The following is a 15,027-nucleotide window of genomic DNA, read 5'->3' as shown; positions in this document are numbered from 1 at the left end:
TCACTCCGGAAAGGAGACATGTGTCCATTGGTCTTTCCTAGTTAACAAATGTCTTTAAAAAGGCTATAAGGAATGTTCTTGCAGTAAAAAAAAAAGGATATGTCTCAACAGGTATGCTGGATTAATGGACAGGACCCTCTGGCTGGACACAGTCAAGGTTTAATATCTGGCAAATGAATTACTCAAAAGCATGTGAGGCAGATGATTCACCTCCATTGCATACATCATGAGCATCTTCCTCATGAGCAGGCATTTTGCATCAGTCACTGCAGGAAAGATATTTTAAAACCCACAGTCCATTTCACTCTGCCTGCTCCTCTAGCAGCGGCTGGAGGAGAGTAAAAGGATTTACATGGAAACTGCTGGCTGTCACTTTAATCCGTACAACCCACTTCTATGAAATACTGTACACCATCAGACAGAAAATACCCCAGTGTAACATATGGTAAAGTTTCATTTAAAATATATAGTATCTAAACTGATAATCATTGTTGCAGTAGCCTAGGTTATATGGGATGTGGCCTGTCACTCACAAAAATGGAAGGAAGTCCCCAGCAGGGTACTTATCTGCCAACTTTGATGAAAAACTGGCCAACCGTAACCTGAGAAGTCGCATTAAGCGAGACTTGCTGGTTGCTTCAGTGGCAAGAAAATTCTGATTTTTTGTGCTTATATGTGTACTTTTACACTGGCTCACTCATATGCTCCAATGGATGTATGTGGAGTGTGGAAAGTGCCCTAAAGTTTTATAAACTCTCCAGATCTCTAGTCTTTGTCAGGATATGTTCCATATAGCTTAGACTATTGCAACAGTGATCTAACAGTCAACATTATCTGTTACCCCCATTGAAAAATATATATTTTAAATGCATCTTTAATATATGGTACAGGCAGGTATTTTCATTTTTGATGGTGCAGAGTACTTATGCCCAAAAGAAATGGGAAGTGCTCATGTGGTCGCCAGATTCCCTATAAAGATTACTACATGCCTTGTCTTTTTTTGCTTAAGGAGGAACACAACATTCAGTCCTTCTTAATTTGTAGATCATTCACCCTTAGAGCAGATGTAGTTCTCTTTTATTACATTTAGAAAACCAGTGGTTAAAGGTGCTTACCTGAAGAGTAATGGATCAGAGTTCTGGTTCCTCAGACATTACCCCTCTGGTCCCCAAGAAAAGAAAAGTATCCAGAAAGGCTTTGGTTTCCATTCTGGTTTTCTATTTGTCTCAGTCTTTGATGAGTGATTCTGCTGTGGTCATTTGTGAGACCTCATATCCACTGCTTTCTCTAGACACCTCTAGCATTGCTTCTCAAGAAGGAGCTAAGAGCCCGAGAGGCAGGCACATCATTCAAGGCTACTCGTACATCAGCTTCCAGTGAGGGGAGAAGCACTTTTGTTGGGAATGGTGGAGGAATTAGATGCTCTTCCCTTACAGGAGCCATACTGAGGAATCAGTTTCGGTGGGGGGGGGGGGACTATAAGTCTACGCACACCTTTTCTATAGATACTCCCATGAAAAAGAAGCCTAAATTAAAGCAAACGTCTGCCATTTACCCCCTTCAGCTAACAGAGAGAATGATGATTAGTTTGCCTTTGCAAATGCTTTAAGGATTTCAGTACTTATAATTTTGAAACTTCTCAGTCTTAAAGTAAAAGGTCACCCACCCCTTCAGATTTTGATAGAGTCTGAAGTACAGGAAGTGGTTTTAAATTATGCCTTACAAGGCTCTACAACAGATAACTGGGAATCTGAGTTTGAGGAAACTATATCTTCAGACTCACCAGCTGAAGAGTTGTATTTTCTTGGCACCATTGGCAGAAAGAAACAATTATTTAATTGTGAACTAAAAGAAAGGTATGAAACCCAGAGCCGGATCCAGCACTAGGTGACCAAGGTGGTCATCTAGGGCCCACTGGCTTGGAGGCCCCCACTGTATAGAGGGGCTGCCACAACAACTGCATATCTTCTTTAAAAACATCCTTACATCCCTGCATGCATGTGTCAACGCCTACATTGCATGTACATCTAACATCTACTATTTGTAATTCAGCGCATGGAATGGGAGTGGATATTTCAGTAAGGTATTGGCAGGCTGCGTGGATGGAACAGAACATTTCTGTCTGCTGCTGTGCACTGGAGATCTGCAGCATAATGTTCCAGGTAGTTGCGTGTATGTTAAATGCCATAGCCAAGAATGGAAGGTTAGTTACATGAATCATACTCAAACCTATAGCTTGGCTACAGGAAACAAGAGACTGAATCTTCTACACCCACCATACCTCTCAACTTCCTGATACAAGAAGTCTGGACAAAGCTCTAAATAATAGGGGACAAACACTCATAAATAGGGAAATATTTTAAATATTACTCTTATAAGCTTATAATCTTGTTAGAATAACATGTTTTGTGTTAGCTTGTATTTTCTGAAGGATATGAAGTCTGAAACTCAAATGTATGTCATTATTTAGTGACTTCAGTCCTCTATAGTTTGCCAGAAAAAAACACTGATTTTTAAGAGGAGCAGACCAAAAATGTGAGCCAAAAATTTAGACCTTCTGCAGAAATCGGGACAGTTGAGAGGTATGTTTACACCAACTACCTCTGTGCATTTTCAAGGAATTGTGAGTTTTTCAGTGGATTTTCAAGGAATTGTCAGCTTCAGTGCATTTTCAAGGAACTGACAGCTTCAAAGGAAGGGAAGTTCACTGCTCCTCATGCTGTTTTCAATGTGTAACTGTTCTGTTTAGCTAATGGTCATCATTGAGTTAATGAATTTGAAAGCAGTGTTAGTGGCACAACGGGTGACATATTTGCTTTTGATGCACAAAGCTGTGGGTTCTAGTCCCATACCATGTAGAAGGATTGCTGATACTGTGTTGTACTTTAATGAGGGGTGGAGATGCTGCAGTCCTGAGTCTGTCCTCCTTTGGATGAGATTTCTAATAATTATGAACATGTTGTTGGTTTGCCATCCATTCCCTACTGTAATATTACCGGCTTACCATTTTATTTATGTAACATAGGCACTTTACTCTTCAAGGGCAGCAGGCACAGAATCTGTAGATGAAGCACTGAAATATAAAGTTGTTTTGCAAGCACCAACCTCTTCATTAGTTACAGAGCTCTTTAATGTGGAATTATCCAGGTGACTTTTACTTCTGCAGAGATTATGCATTATTGACAGTTATTGGTGGATTGCAATGACAGATGTTTGCGTGACCTTTCCTGCCTGAAATGTTCTGAAATGGACAGTTTTGTCATTATTGGTTCACATTTTTTTTATCATTGCTTACTGGAAAAATGTCGAAAACTACAAACTTAAAACACACCCTAACGAGCAGTGCTGTGTTCTACAAGGAATGCAATTTAATACAATCAGAACACATGCATGTATGCATGCATGGTCCTAAAAATGTGTGCAAGGGGCCTATGGTTTGAAAACCGCCCAAAGGTAAACTTAATCTGCCACTGGCCCAGTGCATTTTCTTTGAATGTGGGTTTCAATGCCATTTCAATAAATGTGAGTTTCAAGGGCAGAAAAGTTTACTGTTAATGCCAAGTCTGTTTTATTTGTGAGACTGTATTGTTTTGTTTATCAAATATCTATCAGTGTTTATGCTATAAAATTTGAAATAAAAGTTTTAAAATTAAATCCAAATATTTTAAATAAAAGTTTTAAAATTAAATCCAAATATCTGTAATCACTGTAGAAGTACAGACAAAAGTAGTATGTGCACTGACAGATATAAACAGTGTTTATAGTAACTGGGAGAAACAGCCAAGTAATGTGACACTGGAATGCCTGCAGAGTGGGGAGATGCTGCAGGGGTCCTATTGCTTACTGAAAAAATTTTGAAAACTACAAATTTAAAACAAAAGTAGTGGGACACCATTTGACCATGATATGGCTCTGATGAAACCCAGCAAAGATATTATGAGTTGTTGCATGTAGATTCTCTTCAACCAATGGCCATTCTCTCAGTTAGTTGCCTTAGAAAATGCTTTTAATGCAGCCAGTTGCTCTCCTGACAGTCACACACCAGCTCATATGAAGTCTGATAAATTGTTATACAGAGTTCCACTAGCTCACACATTCCTATTTAGAAATCCTAGGGCAGATCCAACAGCTGTTTCACTTTGTAACTCAGTTTCTTCAACACACCTCATGGCATGTACCCCTATTCCTTCAGACAAACATGGCAGAGCTTTGGGAAGAACATGTAGACTTCTTCCACCCTAGCCTTCTGAATAGTAAAATTGTTAGGCTCATATGTCTAAACTTCTTCTGGCTTCTTTTGACAACCTGGAAAAACTGATTGCTGTTCTTCCTACCTCTGACACTAAGACAACATTAAATTCCTTACTTTCATTGGTGATTCAGGTTACTAAACACTCTCTGAAGTGCTTGTATTACACTGTTGATGTTGTCTCCATGTATATTCATAGCTACCTAGGCTATTGATCTGTGGAGATCTTTTGAAGGAGAATGTCAAATTACTAAAAGCAATTTCGGTGAATGTAAAATGTTTGAACACTGTTCGCCAAAACTACTTTTGCCAGCAGTATTGCCTGACATTGGAGATGTATATATAACTCCAAGTGGTTTTATCTTCTTGGTGCAAAAGTCTTATGGTCATTCAAGTTGTGTCAAGTGTTTGGATAGGAACATACTGAAGAGGGTATTATATTCAATGATCAACCTCATTCATGCCAAATGCAGTGGAATGTTTACATCCCTATACCTAGACATCATACCCTTACTAATAAACTGGAAAATGAAGGAAGACTTCCTTACAATAGTGGATACATGTTGTTTGAAGGACAGTTCATTGTTTACATAGGTTGCCAGGCCCCTTACTAATGTGTCAAATTTTAGAGGTGTGTTGTTGGTGTGACAGTTACAGAGGATGCCAAGCTTGCCAAAGGATACTATTATAATTTTTTTGGCATTTAGTTTTAGGCGATTTTATGAAACCAACTATTTGTTTGGAAAACGCCCTCTTTGATGATCTTGGTGTCTTCTGTAGAATTTATGATGGCACCAACGTTACAGTTATCATGGTCAGCTATAAACCCTTAACATTAGCTTTGACCTCCAAGAAGTAAATGCCAAAAAGAACTGGCCCAAGGACTGAACCCTGGAATAAACCACAGTACTGTTCAATACAGATCTTTTAGAGAAGGTAGATAGCCCACTCTAAATTTTTGGGTTCTATGAGTGAGCCGGTTTGCTCTCCAGTGAGTTTTACAGGGGTTTACATTTAGCTGGGTTAGTTTATTAACTATAACTGAATGTGGGATGGCGCTGAATCCCTTTGTGAGGTCTAAATATGCAGTGTAGACCAATATTCCCTCATCCATGCCTTCAGTAACCCTTTCAAGGAAGTTGGGCAGATAAAGTAGGCATGATGTGCCCTTGGCAAAATGTTCAAGAGTCTGTTGGTTGCCTTTGTTTGTATATATTAATCCCATAATGATCCTTTCCATAGCCTTACAGATGACGTTGGTCAGACGTATAGATCTATAATTATCTAAGTCGGTTCATAGGTTCATACTAGGCTATCTGCCCAAGGGCATTTATAAGCCTAGCCCATAGTTATGTGGCTTTCGCCACCCCTTTAGTTTGAATAAAAACTATGCCTATCATTTTGCTGTGCCTCTGTCAAGCAGTGACACTGAAGTAATCCCTGGGGTATATCTGCAATCTCCCATCCATTGGTCAAGATTCCTCTTGAACAAGGCCTTAGAGGTGCTCTGCCTCACATGTACCGGGATTTTGTTCCACAGCATAGGGAGTCTCTGGGTGATGAATCTGTCCCTCCAGCACGTTCTATTTATAACCGTGTCAAGGTTTAAGTCTCCCGCCCTTGTGGTTCTGAGGGATCTAGATTTTTTGAGGTGAAGCATATTCATCAAATCTGGGTTTGACATGGCCTTATATGTCAGGCACAGGTCACCTCTGAGCAAGCGGTATGAGACTGAATAGAGCTGGAGTTCTTTCAGTCGAGCAGCATAAGACATATTTTGAGACCCTTTATCCTTTTGGTGAGGAACTTTGGGGCCTTTCAAGCTGAAGCAGGTGTCTGGTCAGATACATTCGAACGGGCATTGTACTCAATCATAGGTCTAATGAGTGATGAGTACAGGGGACGATGACCTCCCTTGATCTAGATGTGAATCCCTTCATGATCAGGTGGGCGATATAGAAGGTTTTCCTAACTACTTTAGCAACATGAGTGTCAAACGAAAGGCTACTGTCAACCTGGGTCCCCAGATCCCTGATGACTTTTTCTGTGCTCAGTGGATTGCCACCTATATGGTTGCTAGGGGTAACCTTGTTTTTCCCGAAGGGTATGACTATGCATTTTTTGGCGTTTAACTTCAGGCCATGGCTCTGGGCACCAGTTATCCGTTTCTGTGAGGCCCTTCTGGAGGATATCTGTGTCAGATGTGTTTTCGACTATGGCGCCCAGTTTGCAGTCATCTGCAAACTTTGTCAGCCATAACCCTCCTGTGTTTGCTTGTACTTCAGAAAAGTAGATGCCGAACAAGAGTGGACCCAGGACTGAGCCCTGTGGGACACCACTTGCGACAGGCTTTGAGTCTGACATGGCTCCAGCAACTCTGACCCTGTGGGTTCTGTCACTTAGCCAGTTTGCAACCCATCTTGTGATGTATGGGTTTACATTCAAGCTGATGAGTTTTTCGATGATACCTGAGTGGGGTATTGTGTCAAGGCCTTTGCCAGGTCGAGGTAGGCTGTATGGACTGCCTTTCCTCATCAATGGCCTTGGTGACTGTCTCGAAAAAGTCAACCAAGTTTAAGAGGCAGGATCTGCCTTTGACAAAGCCAAACTGGGTTGGATCCAAAGTCTGCAAGTTCCCTATGTCTTTATTTATGAGTTCCATTATGATCCTCTCCATGGCTTTGCAGATAAGGCTTGTCAAGCTAATGGGGCGGTAATTTCCAGGGTCTGTGGAGGCACCGCCCTTATGAAGTGGGACCACAGTCGCCATGCGCCACTCCTTGGGTACGTATCCTGAGGTGAGGCTAAGATTAAACAGCTGTCCTAACTGTGGGTTTAATTCCTCATTGAGTTCGTGAAGCACACAGCCGGGGACACCATCCGTCCCATGGATGCTGTGTTTTTGCCTTAGTGAGGGCAGTTCTCACCTGGGCATTGGAGATGTTTGGGGCTACAATCCTCTGGAATAGATATCTCTCCTTTGGGAGGGGAGAGTTTGCACCGCACCTGTCAGCCAGTATGTTGGCAATGTGCGTAGGTTCAGTAATTTTCACATCATTTTGAACTAATTCTGAGCATATCTGGGAGTTTCCTCCTAGGTTTCTAACATAGCTAAAGAAGGCCTTATGATTCTCTTTAGAGTCCTTGGCGATTTTTCTCTCAAAATTTGCCTTGGATGATTTTATGAGAGCTCTTAGTTTTTACTTATAATGATCAAAGGTGTCTTACCTTTCAAGGATTTTGCTCTATCTTGTAGTAGCTTCCTCCTTTTGTTGTAGAGCTTGTTTATGGCTGGGGTCCACCAGACTGGACGCTTGCCTTTGGTACAGAGAGTCTTAGTTTTGTTTGGGATTGCCTGATCCATGCAGTCCTGTAGGTGCTGGTAGAAGGCATTTGTAAGTGATTCAGCGGTTTGAGTAATGTTTGCCACTGGCTCAGGGGCCTTAAAGGAGACCACACTAGTTTTTAGAAGTGTGAAATCGGCTTTTGAGAAGTTTTTCACTGTGGTCTTTTTTGTTTCAGGTGGGGCGGGATGAGGACCTCCAGCGAGATTAGTTTATGATCTGATCTCACCAGTCAGGGGTATACTTCGGTGTTGAACATTTTGATCCCATGTTCGTGATGATGAGATCAAGTATGTTTTCTCCTCTTGTGGGGATGGTGACTAGTTGTTCCATGGCATTTGAGTTTATGAACTCCAGGAATCTTTGGGTTAGAGTGTTCGGGCTTGAGTAGTGTTCCCAGTCTATATTAGGGTAGTTGAAGTCACCTAGTATGATGGTGTTTGGAGATACATTTATCCCCTCCAATGTTTTCAGGAAGGCCATGTGAGGTTCCTGAGTTTGAGAGGGTGGCCTGTAACATGCTACAAATTGCAGAGCAGTCTTGCCTATGGTTAATTGCACCTGGATGGTCTCCGATGCATCGTGCATTGCCACCAACCTTGAGGTGTGGGTGTCCTTTATGAATATGGACACCCCCCCTCCTTTCTTGGTGTTGTCCGGATTTTGGGGCCGGAACGCATGATATGAGGTGAAACCAGTTAGTGCTGGGGTGCTCTCAGGAGCCTTGAACCAGGTTTCTGTCACAGCACAGACATTGATGTTCTCCATATTGAGAAGGGCCCCGAGTGCGTGCATCTTGAGATTGAGACTTCTGGCATTGAGCAGCATTACCCTTAGTTTTTTTCCTTTTTGGTGTTCTAGGGTGGTAGGTTTAGAATTTGAGCCTTGCCTAAAGGCACTATGGGGGTGGCAAGAGCCTTTGCCAATATCCGGAAGCCCAGGGGTGACAGGTGCAAGCCGTCCCTTGCGAAGCAGCGTGGCTTGTCCAGCATGTCATCCCAGGCAGACAGACATTGGATCCCCTTTGAATGACACCAGAATTTAAGCCAATTATTAAAGCTGATCATCTTATCACTGTATTGTGGCATCATTCTAGGTGAAGGTAGGATACTGCTCAAGGTCAGGATCATACCTGCCTGGGCTACATAATCAGAGAGCTCCTCGATGTCCCTTTTCATGTAGTCCAAGGAGGTGCGCCTCAGGTCGTTGACACCAGCGTGGACAATGACTGAGTCATACTTGTACCTGCTGTTGAGAGACCTGAGTGCTTGCGTTATGTGGCGGATTCTAGCGCCCGACAGGCAGCTTACTGTGACCTTCTCTTTACTCAGTCTGGTGAGCGGGACGTCAGTGTGTCTGACTATGGAATCACCAATGACAAGTGTGTCTGGCATTTTGTTTGGCCTTAAGGGCTGTGACTGTTTGACACTCTGACTGTTTGGTCTATGTGCTGCATGTGTTGGGTCGTGAGGTGGTAGTTGTTTGGGTGTCTGTTTTGGTGGCCTCTGCTGTTTTGGTAAATTTTTGATCAGAGCCTCCGAGTATGTCTTTGTGTGAGTATGTGTATGATTTGAAGTTGTGATGGTACCATGTGTGACTGGGTATGTATTGTGTGTGGTTACCTTCTCCTCCTGTCTGGTCTTGCCAGTCCTATGTTGAGAGAGCTCAGCCTCCAGTTTGGCCGTATAGTTGCATCTCTCACATGTATTTGTGTTTTGTGGGAGAAGGAGAGGATTGTCTGTGTACATGAGGCAATTGTAACATTGCCTCAATATTCCCAGGTTCACCAGTTGAGCTGGAGAGGACACTAGCAACTGATCCCTCGACATACTAGAAGTAGTAGATAAAGAGACTTTCAAAGGACTCCGGGGGAAGTGGGTTTTAGGCTGGTGGGGTACTATCTATAATAAGAGTGCTTTATCAAGGTGCAAGTACTGTAGGAGTAAGTGCTAGGCTTTACAGATAGAGAATAGTCTACTTGGGAATCAAGTAGAGATGAACTTTTCAGTTATAGGATATGCTGGTTAGATCAGCAGTACAGCTCGAGGAAGGTAGTTCTAAGGGAAAATTGGAAGAGTGGAATTTAGATGGCCCAAATAGTTTAACCTTGTTTAACCGCCGCTGCTCTTGTGTGCAACAGTGGTAACTCCGCGCTAAATCGCGTTTAGCGTGTTTTATAGCAGGGGGCTGAAGGGAGCTAGGAATTGGCCCAAAACGACCAATGGACTACTAGTTTCTGGCTGAAACTTCACCAAATCGGACAAAAAGGCCGCTCAGTGCTTCCCACTCCCACTGGTAAGCAAAGAAACTTTCCTCCTTCCTAATAAGGCAATGGATCAGTAACAGGAACTAAAAGCAAAGCCCAGGGATCAGCAACTCTGAAACTGGACTACTCTAGTTCAGTAAGGCGGGAAAACAAGAGATTTTTTTGTTTTATTACAGAGACAAGGAAAAAAACAGACAGGAAATGCTATAAATGCTGTAAATCGGCTAGCGCACTTTAGTGTGTAGCCTACAGAAACAATTTGCAACAATTAGTAACTTAAAGTGCAATAAACAGTGTAAAATGCAGAAATCACTTAAATGATGTCCCATCTTTGTGTAAGGGGATGACTGTTGCTGTTGTCCATTTGTCCTCCACAAATCCTGTATAAAGGCTGATACTGAACAGCCTCAGTAGGTGGTTTGTCAGGTCCTTTTTCATGCTGGCCACGTTATCTGGCCCCATATAAGCAATGTTCTTGGCCTTGGACAGTGCTTTAAGGACTTGCTCTTGTGAGAATAGAAGGGATATGTGGGAATGGTGGGAGGAGAGATGGTGGAGTCAGAGTTAAACAGGACTTGCTCTTGTGAGAATAGAAGGGGTATGTGGAAATGGTGGGAGGAGAGGTGGTGGAGTCAGAGTTAAACTTGCTTGCTAGTAGACTGGCTTTGTCCTCTCAGTCCAAGTATGTGACACTATTTACAGTTAGCTCACACAATGCTGGACATTGTTTCTGAGGTTTCTAACATAGTTAAAAAAAGTTTGTAGTTATCTTTATCCTGGTGGCAATTTGTACCTCCTATCTAATTTTGGTTGATTTCATCAGGGACCAAAGCTCCTTGTTACGTTTAGCAAGAGCATTTTTGGTCACCTGAAAGTTGCATTTATTTTTATGTGCAATGATTTTTTTTTTCTTTTATTGTAGAGCCTGTTTATATTTAGATTCTACCATTGGAGGTTATTTTTAAATTTGGCATTAAAATTACTTTGTAGGAGGACAGATGCATCTATGCAGCTATTTACATGTGCATAGAATTTGGCAGTAAAGGATAAACAGCGGAGTCATCAGATAGGAAGGGTATGGGGACTTTAGCCAGGTTATCACTCAATTTTAGTAGATTAGCTTTAGCATAATCTCTGAATACTACGTTACTGGGAGATGCTTCCAGCTTCAGTGCTATGGTGAATGTGACTGATTTATGATCTAATTTGACTAGGGAGGAAGTCACAACTGGTAGGGAATAGAGCTGTCCCTTACTGGTGAGAAGTAAGTCCAAGATTGTGTCACCTCTAGTTAGGATGCGAACTAACTGGTTCACCGAGTTTGTATTTATAAAGTCCAGAAATCTTTGAGCATATATTAGGGGATGTATAAGTCTCCCAGATGACAAGGATTAGTTAAAATCCTCTAAAAGAATGGTATTTGTCCGAACTCAGAGGAACTCCATACTATTAAGGTAGGTACTATGGGCCAAAGGGGATATAGAAGGGTTGACTATGACCTGATAAGTTTATTTTTAATGGTAAATTGGACATAGAGGAGTTCCAAGTCATTACCCTGTCTAATGAGTCTGGAGGTGAAATTTTGTTTTATGAATATAACAATACTGCAGCCTTTAGTGTTTTCATGTAATGTGATGGACCTGAATGTGTGGTAGGCACTGAAACCCTGCACAGATGAGGTGCTCTCAATTTACTTGGCTACATATTCAGAATTTTCCAGAGGATGTAAAAACAGAAGTACTGAATGTACCTCTGGACAAAGAAGTGCTATTTGGATCTTCTGCTGCTATGATTCTCAAGACATTTGATGAAAATGGAAAAGTAATCCAAAAGGTACTCAGATATTTCAGTTCCCTTTCCCCAAATAAAACAGAATGTTTCTTTCCAGGCCAGGGCCCTTTTATAGGAAATGATACAAACAAACTCAAAAAAAGTTCAAAATGCCTTCTCTGTGGTCTCTGTTACTGTCATTCCTCCTTTCATTTTCATGGTAACTCCAGATTTAAAACAATATTTATAATCATTTTCCAATTCACAAAGCCTTCAGATTAAGATTTTCTGTATCTGGTTCACATTATCAGTTTTCTGCTTTATTTGTCAACAGCTCCAAGACTGTTTACAAAGTGCCTGGCTCCAATGACAGCTCATAGCAGGTTAAAGGGCATTCACATTTTTCCTTATTTAGATGACTGCCTTATATTTGCAGACTCTTTTCCAGGCTGTCGGGAATCTCTTTTTTAGTAAAGAACCTTTTTATCACTCTAGGGTTTCAACTAAACCTTGATACCCATTACCTCCTCATTCCATCTTACAGGATAGTGTTTCTAGGCTGTCTTCTAGATTCATACTTCATGATGGCCTTTCTTCATCAGGACAAAGTGGACCTTTACAAGGAACAATTCCTGATATATGCCAGACAGACTTACACAACAGCCAGGGGCTTTCTCAGAATATTAACATTTATGGTATACACAATTCTCAACAATTCCCCTCTTCAGATTACAAATGAGAAAAATTCAGTGGTTCTTCAAATCAGTCTGGGCCTAACACCAGCATCCCTTTTCTTTTCAGATTCCGATGCTGGATGTTGAGAAGAAAGAGATTCACTGCTGAGTAAATCAGCTATCCCTCAGTCTGGGTCTCCCTTTTTCACCTCCAGTCCCTTCACAGTCTGTAACGAGAGATGCATCATGTTTTACATGGGGAGCTCTTTCTAAAAGGGGTTAAAGTTTAAGGTTGGAAAAAACATCAAGCCTCCCACACACACACACACACACACACACACACACACACACACACACACACACACACACACACACACAAACATCAAAGAAATGAAGGCATTATTAAATGCTCCCAAATCTCTAAATCATCTCTGGACTACAGAACCTCTGTCAGCTATCAGAGCCAACACAACAGTCATGGGATACTTAAACAAACATGGGGGAGCCAGATCTTTCCCATTTTGCAGATCATCAGTGCTAGCCTGGGATAATGCCCTACAGTTCTTACTGTCCCTACAGGCTACTTACCTTGAAGGTCAGGCAGCATTTTGTGGCAGACAAGCTGAGCAGGACCAGGGTAGATCCCCACAAAAGGAACTTACTCCCCAGGGTCTTTCAGGAAACCATCCACCTAGGAAAACCCCTCAAGTAGATCTGCTCACCTCTGTTCACAGCAGACAGTTAAAGATGTTCTGCTCCAGGACTCCTTGCACAAAGGCAAGGAAGACAGATGCCTTTTCATTCCCATGGATGAGAATGTTCCTGTATGCTTTCCGATGCATTCCTCTGATAACCAGAGTCCTTGTAAAGATCAAAAGGACTCTGCAAAGGCAATACTGGCAACTTCCTTTTGGCCCAGGTAAAAGTGATTCTCCCTTCTTTTGACAAAAGCACAGTGCAATTACTTCAAGCTTCCTCGTAGAGTGCACTTACTCACAGAAGACAATATAAGACAGGGGTTCTCTGTTTTACCCCAACCTTCGACTGATAGAAAAGTTGCCTAAAAGGAAGTTAGGTTCTCTAAGGATGTGCAGCAAGCAGTAAAGAAGGCTATGAAACCTGGTACTAGACAATCATATATGGTTAAGCAAAAAAAAATGTCTTTTTGTGTCGTAGTAGGAACCAAGATCCTTTTAAAGCTCATACACCTTTTGTCCTACAGTACTTCTGTGAGTCATTATCATCTGGCCTTCCTTAATCTTCCATTAAGATTCATCTCACAGGAATTTCTGCTTGTCTACCTATAGATCCGCCTTTCTTCATATCTTAAATTAAACCATTGACAATAGATGTATTACATATCAATCCACCTAGGCAGCAGGTGTCTACTTCATGGGATCTTAACTTTGTACTGTAAAAACTGACACTTTTTTTCCTTTTGAACCAGCTCATGAGGCTGTTTTAAAGTTCTTATCATGGAAAACAATGTTACTCATTGCTCTGACATCTGCAAGAATATCAGTTGCAAGCTTTTATAGTGACCCAGTCCTATCTTATCTTTCACAAGGATAGGTTCTCTTTGGCAACCAATCTTTATTTCATGACAAAGTGGTTTCAGAGTTCCCCTTGAATCAGTCTATTCATCACCCTGAATTCTTTCCTGAGACCCCGAAAAGAGTGAGAATTCCACTTATCTGGATGTTCACAAACAGCTCAGGTACTATATTGACAAGACAAAGAACTTCAAAAATTCTGATCAATTCTTAATTTTTTATCAAGGGAGAAAGAAGGGACAATCAATTTCCAAACAGGCTATTTCAAAATGGTCATCACATGCCATTCAGTTTTGTTATTCATTTCATATCAAGTCACTTCCAGACAGTCAGGGCCCACTCTACCAGGGGTTACGCCTATGTCTGCTGTCTTTCTGAAAAAGATGGACTCTAGAAATATTCTAGAGGCAGCAACTTGGTCTTCTATCTGTACCTTTACCAAACACTAGAACATGGTTTGCTAGGTCTATTATCCAAGAGCTCCTGGTGATGGTGATCCTTCTTCTTATTCCTCCATTTCCTTCTAAGCTTTGGCGTTCATCTGATGTAGTTTAGGCTACTGCAATTGTAATCTAATCATGAACATAAAACAGTTGTGTAAGTACACTCACCATAACAGTAAATGTTACAATAGATCATTGTTGCAGTACAAACACGCTCCCTCCTTCCTTCCCTCCCTCATTTTTATGTATTGTTTTGCTAGAGTGGGGGGCCCTATCTTCCCCTCTTCTCTTAGTACATACTTTAGTACTAGGGTTATAGCCTCACTTTTTCCTGGGGCAAGAAAGTTCTGATTTTTGTCCCTATATGTTTACTTTTGTACCAACTCACGTGCAAACTCCAACACATGTACACGTTAAAGTTGCACAAAAGCTATAGAAGCTGGCCATATGTCCACTCCTTGACAAGATACATCCCATATAGGTACCACTGCAACACTGACTTACATGAAAATCTACTGCTATGGTATGTTTATTTGCACAACTATATTTTACAGTCATACTGCCAATAACATATCATGTTCCTGCTTTAATGAATTCCTTGTGAACTAGCATAACCAACTGCTTTGGAAATACCTGCCTTCTGCTTGATGTCTTTTCATAACATAAACTGAACTGTTTTACTCAAAACAAATCCATTTGTTTTTCTTTCACTGTAGCTTTACTTGTGA

The sequence above is a fragment of the Protopterus annectens genome, chromosome 9.part0 (genome assembly GCF_019279795.1).
Source record: "Protopterus annectens isolate FY-2018-M chromosome 9.part0, PAN1.0, whole genome shotgun sequence".
Taxonomy (NCBI): domain Eukaryota; kingdom Metazoa; phylum Chordata; order Ceratodontiformes; family Protopteridae; genus Protopterus; species Protopterus annectens.
This window is presented reverse-complemented; position numbering follows the sequence as displayed.